The 8786-nt window shown below is 45.4% G+C and overlaps 1 pseudogene; it reads right to left on the minus strand.

Annotated features, from left to right (window-relative positions):
- Nucleotides 1-1421: 1421 nt before the first annotated feature.
- On the minus strand, nt 1422-1766 carry LOC119767125 (annotated as a pseudogene).
- Nucleotides 1767-8786: the final 7020 nt, after the last annotated feature.

Below are 8786 nucleotides of genomic sequence, written 5' to 3' on the forward strand. Positions count from 1 at the left end.
GGTTTTGGTGCTTAAATAGATTTGGGTATGGCAAGCGGCGCAAAGGGAGTGGTCTCCAACACATAAACGTTTTTGGCGCGTATGCGTTTGAGACCGCGCCCCTTTTGTTCCGTTCTCCTATTCTGCCGACATAAAAGCAGCCAAACCTCGCACTCGCGAGTCATTTTGGATCGAGCACTCGAGAAGGCCACATCGGAGGAGGAAGCAGCCATCGCGGAGGAAGCAGCAAAAGCCACAGCAGAAGGAGAAGAAGAGGACAACCAGCGGAAAGAACTAGTAGCCTAGGAAATCTGTTCTTTGGTTGGTGGAAGGCTAGCAGCAGGAGGAAATTCAAATTCCGCTCTCGGTCCGGACAGTCGCAGGAAGACGGGATGACGTCATAAGTGGATTGAAACCCTTGGCGGAAGAGGGTGCCCAGATCAGACCAAATTAAACGGCCCTTTTCAGGGCCAATATATCAATCACGAAAGAGTTTGTCTCAGTCTCAACCAAACCAACCAACTCAGAAGTGAGTTGGCCTGAATTTGAACCGAGTCTACAAAATTGACGACCCTTTTCAAGGCCCTCAATCAGAACTAGCAAGCTATTTTACAAGTGATATTTTGCGAAAACTTACTTAAACTATTTCACGCACTCGAATTACAAATTTTAACCTCAATCTACTTTGCTTGCGTACACACAGTATTCTATACAATTTTGATCATTGGCGTAAAGTGGATTGTTATATCAAATCACGAATTTTAACCCAGACTGCATGTTTCCAAATCCAAATTGGCTGGCGAGAAGGCAGTGAGGTTTAAAGATTTTTATTTGCTGAAAAAGCTCGAATTGATTACGAAGAAGTTTTTCTCAATTTTCTGTGATGGATTTTCTTTGCGGCACAACAAAAATTTGCATCGCGGTAATCAATCAAAAGCGCGCAAGACTCTTTTCTTGATTTGCCGTTCCTACGGCCAATGTATTTCTGATAAATTGGTCATCATTCATTCTAAACTTTCTGTAAAGATTTTCTTTGCTTCACAACAAATTTCGATCTGATTGATGAGCGTCTCAGGTAGGCCTTCAAAGGTCAGTTTTTTCTAAGAATCATAAATTGTGAGAAAACTCTCACACTGTACCATAAATAAATATAGAAAATAGTAAATCACTTAAACATGCGTGCAATTGTCGTTTGCATTTTATGAAATGAATAAGATAACTCTTTCGTGATGAATTTGGTGGCCCTGAAAAGGGCCGTTTATTTCAATTTGCTGCCTTTCTTCTACTTGCAACCACAACTGCGCTTAATTTGCCGTCTGCGGGTCAGAAACGGCCAGTATCGATAACGTCTCAAGAACCACCAAACGGTAACCGGGGTTGGGGGCGAGAGCAGCCTCAGAAAGCTGTGTATTCCGTCGCCCCCGAAGACCAAAATTTGTTCCTGAAATTTAAATTCAAATTATTGCAGTTCGCTGCCTCGTCCCGAGGGACGGGAGAAGAGGGCAACAGTTTGGAATTGGACAAGAAACAACTCTTTCAGAAGCGCTCGCCACGAATGCGACGAGCTAGTTGGATGTCCTTGGGCATGATCGCGCACAAATTCGTGTGCTCGAACAGCCCACCAGATACACCTCGCAGGTCTCCTGCAGCGCCATCACGGCCGAACTCTGGAACCGCAGATCCGTCTCCTCCGGTGGCCGGCGCCTTCATGGCCAACTACTTCCGCGGTGCTTTTCCCCCGGTGAACTTGCGAGCTATCTGCTTCGTGCAAGCCATGGTCCTTAATTAGCCTCCGATGCGATGTTACTCCGTCGAATGTTATAGTCAGAATGATGTTCTGAGCTTTTTTTTTTTTTTTTTTATTTAACAAATTTTTATTTTCCAGTTTATATCGTTTGTATACATTTTTTCATGTTAAGGGATACAGTTTAACTTTTCATCTTTAGTTTTTTGATTCATATAACTTTGTTTGCTGTTCTTTTGAAATTAATGTGGATTTTGGTCAGTGACCATTAGAATTTTAATTATTAAATAAAACCTAACCTAACTACAGCATAACAACATAACGAAAAGTTATGATTTTTGTGAGGACTTAGCGTCCGTATTTGATCACAAACACCCCGAGGGTTTTGATAACTTCAGCACGGGTTACGCAACTGTTCAGTGCGTCCGACATCTCCAAGAAGATCCGGACCAATTCCTCCTTCGAGAAAAGTTCTTGTGATGCGCCGGCGCCAGCACTCGGTCCATCCTCACGTTGGTGTGGGGATTTGTTGTCGCTTACCTTCGGGAAGCCGGGAATCGGCACCTTGGGGGGTGCAGGTTTTGGAACCACCACTGGAACCGGCAGCGGTGGGAAGTTGTCGTTGTTGATGACCGGCTGGACGCGAGTCACCTTCTTGGGTCCGGAAGCCTTCTTCCGGATCTCGATGAACTTATTCCTGGCCGGGCACTGGGCGTCGGTCCCTTGGTGTTTGCCTTGGCAGTTACCGCACTTGGTTTCCGCGATGCAATCCTCGTTCTTGTGCTTCCCACCGCAGTTTGTGCACCTGGTGTCCATGAAACAATTGCGCGTGCCGTGGCCAAAGGCGAGGCAATTCTGGCACTGGGTGACCGATCGGTTGGCGCCTCGATAGGTCTCCCATTGGACGATGATCTGGTCAAGCGCCTTGATCTCCTTCAGTCGCTTCAGGGTGGTGGCACCCTTCGGGAAGTGGACGAGGAACAAGTGGTCCCGATAGTTCTTCTCCTGCTGGTCTCTCCGCGTCATCTTGAAGACCTTGAGTGGCTCGAGTTTTTCCTGTTTCAGTGCAGCGGTCACCGATTCCACACTGAAATCCCCCAGGCCTCGGATGACGACCTTGAATGGCCGAGAACCCGGGAGGTCGTGCGTGTAGAAGTGGTATTTCCATGTTTTGAGCAGCCTGCCCATTTTGTTGTATTCCTCCACCGTGGGGCACACGATCTTGATTCCTTGGCCGGTGAGCTTGTAGGTAGCGGTCACCTTGGCATTGTTGGCCAGAGTTCGCAGACGAGTGAGGTCTTTGTCCGGGATGAAGTAGGGGGGCGCTTTTTCCTTCTCGCACCGTTGCACGATAATGTCACTGTCCGGGTCATCCCACGTGAAGTATTTGTTGTTTTGAAGCAACTTCTTTGTTGCCTCGTCTTCGTCTGGCTTGGGACGTTTGACGCCCGGTCCTCCGCCTCCCGGCGCCATTTTCCTCGACTTAGCTGCCGACAGCAGCAGTTGAAGTGGTGTTGATACTTTCTCCAGATGCGCGACGAAATCGACCTCTTACTTCGCCGGCGGTCCGAGCGAGAATCCTGATGTTCTGAGCTCTGGCGCGCGTTGTTATATATGATTTTGGCCCTCTACTTCCCCTCCATTTCGCGACCGACACCAGTCGCGTTGTTTGGATGATTTTCCCCTCAAATTAGGTACTTGACTCATTCTGCAATCAAAATCACTACATTTTGAAAACGTTTTAAAAGATTCAATTGTTTCTATCGTAAAACTATTAAGCCAATGTTTAATAAGTAACTCTTTCATGATTGAAGATGCAACTCTTTCGTGAATGATTTGGTAGTCCTGAAAAGGACTGTTAAGTTTGACTTTTCTTGGCGGAAGCGGCAGTGGCCTACACGGTACCAGCGGCCTTCCGGTTTTTGGCCAGCTTCAGCAAACTCGTTGCACCAGTTTCTTTGCGTCGGGTGAACGCCTTCCGGATGAAATTAAACTGCTTGGCCAGGCCGCACTTGTAGTTGATCGCGATGTTCTTCTTGATAACCCGCGACGATCCGTTTTTCGGTGGCCGGCGGATGGTCTGCTTCCTTCTCCTTTGCTGCTGCTGCTGCTGCTCCTTCCACGCCGGTCCGATGTTGGCTTCTCGAGTGCTCGTTCCAAAATGACACGCGCGGGCGATGTTTGGTTGCTTAAATCGATTTGGATATGGCAAGCGGCTCAAAAGGGGCGCGGTCTCCAACGCATAAACTTTTTTGCGCGTATGCATTTGAGACCGCGCCCCTTTTGTCTCGTTCTCCTATTCTGCCGACACATAAGCAGCCAAACCTCGCACTCGCGAGTCATTTTGGATCGAGCACTCGAGAAGGCCACATCAGTCCATCGCGGAGGAAGCAGCAGAAGGAGAAGAAGAGGACCAGCAGCAGAAGCAGCAGAACCATCCAGCCATCTAGAACCATCCAACCAGAATCTTTTCTCGGGTTGGTGGAGGGCCATTAGCAGTCGCAGAAGCAACCAAGGCCGCTTCAGTTGCGGATAGGAACGAGTAAAATGGCCGACAAAACGGCGATTATCGCCACAGTGTGATGCATCATCCAACACAAACGGCCCTTTTAAGGGCCACTAATTTATCACGAAAGAGTTGTCCTTCAGTTCCAAGCAATAAAATTTCGAATCGAATGGAATCAAAATCATGCCGATTCGATTTGAGGAAGGAAGATTTAAGAGATTGACGGATGACGCAATATTCCAGGGCCTTCGGCCCGGGTTTTCTGGAATGACCTTCGAAAAAGACGTAAGTCTACGTTAATAATCTATCCTTTTCTGACATTTTAAATTAATCGATAGCAACTCAATCTCATTTTTTCGGCGCAGATAGTTTGGAAACTCGGCTGTCATTTTCAGTAATATTTCGGTAAACCGCTTTGAAGTGATTTACACGTACCGTCATCGGGGGTGAGATTGTGTCATACAAAAATGCAGTAATTTGTATGACCCAATCTCACCCCCAGACCCAATGTCTCCCCCAATAACGGTACCTTCAAAATGTTAGTTTCAGGAAAATTAATAATTCAGAAATGAGCGTGCATGAACTTATAGAGTCTCTTTCGTGATTGATTTATTGGCCCTGAAAAGGGCCGTTTAATTACGACTGAACCTGGTTCGCGGGTCATCCCCGTTCTCCTCCACGACGCTCTTCCACCTTTTGCTGCTGCTCGATTGTTGCTCTCACGCGAGCCCGATTAGGCCTGTACGAACGTCCACAGCTTCTTTAGCCTCATGTTGACTGCTGCTTCCTCCTTTTTTCCGGCTGCTGTGCTGCTGCTGCTGCTGCTCCGCGCCGGCCCGACGTGCACAGTTCGAGTGCTCGTTCCAATGTGACTTGCTTTGGCGAAATTTTCTGCTTATATAGCGGCACAGCCGGAGAACAGCACAAAAGGGGCGCGGCCTCGAATGCATACGCTCGCTCTGATTGGTCATCTGTCCGATTTGTACTGAAAAATTACTCATTTTGATTGCATGTTTTAAGTGCTTTAACTATGTTTAGTCAGACTATCTATGTAGTTAAACAATAGCTGAAGTCTTCCTCTTTCGATTGGTGGTCCAACCGTCTGGATTGATTCACAGGGAAAAAAGATATAAGCGTTCAAAATGTCCCCTTTTTTAACGCTTAAAAGTGACGCTTTGGATCGAATTTCTGAACTGCCCCCCCAATATAGTAAATAGAGACATAGTCCTATGTCAAAACCAAAGCGTGCTTCTTAAAGGGACTGAAAAAATATAGAGAGCAAGAGCAATGTTGATATCGAGAAGATCGACAGCCAGAGAGTCGACTGTGGTGTCGAGAAGTATTACATTCAATTACAATTTTAACTTTTGTGATGTTTTCAGAACCGCCTTGAGTCAGGGGTATTCAAAAACATCCAAAAAGCAAAAAAAAATTGTATATAGAACCTTTTTAAAAAAAACTCCAGATTTCTAATTATTGTACACTCAATTGAGTTTTGCAACGAGTTCCACACAACATTTTTAGCAATTGAGCAATTCTCTACGAAATCGGTCTTTTTTCTTCAATTTTAATTTTTGTATTTTTTAATCCGACTGAAACTTTTTTGGTGGCTTCGGTATGCCCAAAAAACAGGGAGTAGACGACCTGTCAAACTCCATACAGTGAGAGCCTACCTCTCACCTTTTGGTACTTTGACATGTTTTGGTACCTTGACAAGTGAGAAGTGTCAATTTTGGTACTGATGAATTACCCTTTTATCGCACAACTTGCATTTCGTTCGGGTAAAACGTCAATTATCAATGTTACCTATTTATGGAAATTCAAATAGAAAGTGATTTCACGTAATTTATTTATCATTCTCTTTGATGGAAGAAACATTAGTAACTTTTTTTTTATTCTTATGTCGCTATTATTTACTCGGCTATCGGTCTGCACTCTGCAGACATCGCGATATTTGGTAAGCCCACACCGCTGGAAGCTGCGCTGGCTAGGCACGGCCAAGAGTAAGCTGTTCCGGGTCCCGGGTCGATGCTAACAGATCGAGGAGAAACAAACAAATATATCTATATGATATTTATTGTAAATTTAAATGTTTTTATTAATGTTTTGTATACCTTTTTCGTTCGTTACTCACTTCAATTTGTTTTTTGTTTTTTAATGGAAATGGTATAAACAGTGATGATAAACGGATCTGGTCCCAATCCGGAATGGCCACAAACCCCGGAAAATATTCCGAGGGGACATTTGTCGAGTTTGGGCAATATGGGTATCAAACTTCATGGCTACTGATCTCAATCCGGAATGGCCACAAACCCCGGGGAATGTTTTAACGAGGGAACTTTTGGCGGGTTTGGGCAATATTGTTCAAAATAAGGGATTTTCGATGTTCGACATGACAATTGAAATTCGTTGAAATTTGTGGGAATATTTTTTGTCCCGGGACCGTTAGGTTAGGTCGTTAGCTCAGTCCAGGTGTAGGAGTCGTCTCTCTGGGTCCTGTCTCGGTGGAGTCGCTAGTAGGCAGTTGGACTAACAATCCAAAGGTCGTCAGTTCGAATCCCGGGGTGGATGGAAGCTTAGGTGTAAACAGAGGTTTGCAATTGCCTCAACAATCAAGCCTTCGAACACCTAGTTTCGAGTAGGAATCTCACAATCGAGAACGCCAAGGCAATGCTTTAGAGCGAATAATTTGATTTGATTTTTTTCACGTGATTTTTTGTCAATTCTGCACAATGAGACAACAATTTTTACGCTATTAAAACAGATTTATTTGGTACGTAGGATTACTTTTTATTGCAACAATAGAAGTTTTTATAAGATACTTAATTACCGTGGAAAAGATACAGTTTGGTCATTTGATTACGAATGTACGGTTTTGGCTTGATTACATGTTTGCTGTATCTTTGGAAAGTAATTTTGAGGTACTCTTCCGAGACGAATTTACAGAAAAAATCGAAATGATTTTCGCAAAAATCCTCATCAACAGAATGTTCGAATTCAGAAAAAACGTTATCGTCGTCATTCTGGAGAAAAATTTTAGCGCAGTCCTGTAGGGTTGTGTAGTACGGTGCAAAGTTGAATGTGGTTTTCCCTGCCGAAAGAATTTTCTTTTCTAGTTCTAGAACCTTGCAAATTTTGTGTACAAATCCTTCATCCGCGGTTCTCTTCAAGCAATCCGAACACTTCATTTTCCGAGCCACACTAGTTATCACCTTCTGGACGTCCTGCTTGACTGCGATTTCTAAAAGCTTGTCCTCTTCGTAGATTTTGACCTCGGCCAAGAGCGAGTCAACGACCTGATCTAAATGCTCCGAGGAAACAGCTTCAGTAGTGCGCCCAACTTCGTCCGTCCGGGAGGTTTTTGTTGTTAGAATGGGAGTGTCGTCAGCCGAGCAGTTCATCTTCGACGTCCCTGAGATGCTGTTGTTGAGGAGCAATCTTTTGTATGATGACCTGAACAAAACGGTGCTCGGGTTGTTGTTGCACCCGCCCATGGAACGCATGGCGCCAAAGAATCTCTCGGCGTGGTCCTGGCTGAATCGGTAGAGCGGTAGGTTGTCCAACTCCTTTTTCTCGATGATGTACTCTTCGTACATCCCTTTAAGACTGTTGATCCCGGCCAAAAATCCAACGAACCCGGTTTTGTATTTGGTTTTGCAAATCAGCTCTCCCGAAGTCAGCCGTAGTGTTCTGATGAAGTGTTCAGCGTAGTCTAACGCCGGCTTGATTACTCCGAAGCTGTCCTCGTTGAGCGGTTTCTTGAAGCCATGCTCTGCAGGATCTTTGGAATTCAGGAGGTCAAAAATATCGTTTATCAAAGCCACTAGCTCTGCTGTTGCTTCCGCTCCCTCGAACCGCGGGTCGTCTTTAAAGAACAACAAAGCGTCCGCTACCGACTGGCTCATTGTTTGCACCGCAATGATGACCTTCATTTTGAGAGTTTCAAAATTTATGTGATTGTACGTCAATCGTGGAGCGATCGCGGCACCGGAAGTGTGCTGGACTTGATGTAGCAGCTTAATGAGATCCCATTTGACCTGCCCGTTGATGCTCTCGATGGTACCCAGTTTGGCCAGATTGTTCCTGACCAATTTTACCATATGTACTGGGTCTGGGATAACGTACACGTTGTGGGCGCCAATGGGGTGTTGGAAGCTGGTTTTCATGGGCTCGTCGTTCAACTCGATGTTGCAACCAAATAATTTTGCCATAGCGAAATTTGTCGCTGTGCCATCGAAAGTCAACCCAATAACTTGAACTCCGGCCTCGTGCAGTGCGATCAACACCTGCTCAACGATTTGCTTTTTTTGGGCACTGCCCAAACCGTCTATGAAAAAGTAGCCCACCGGAATTTTCCACGATGACTTGATCGAAGATACAACAAAAACCAACGCCTCCTTGGCTGGAACAAGTTCATCTCCAGCATCAGCAAAAGGATGTGCAATTGTCCCTTCGAACTTGATGGAGTGGTGATCCCACTCAATATGCTTTCGGATGGCCATCTCATCGAACGACAAATCGACTAGCAGTTGTTGTCCTCCCTCATCGTCCTTCACC

Source organism: Culex quinquefasciatus, chromosome 2 (genome assembly GCF_015732765.1).
Source record: "Culex quinquefasciatus strain JHB chromosome 2, VPISU_Cqui_1.0_pri_paternal, whole genome shotgun sequence".
In the NCBI taxonomy this organism is placed as follows: Eukaryota; Metazoa; Arthropoda; class Insecta; order Diptera; family Culicidae; genus Culex; species Culex quinquefasciatus.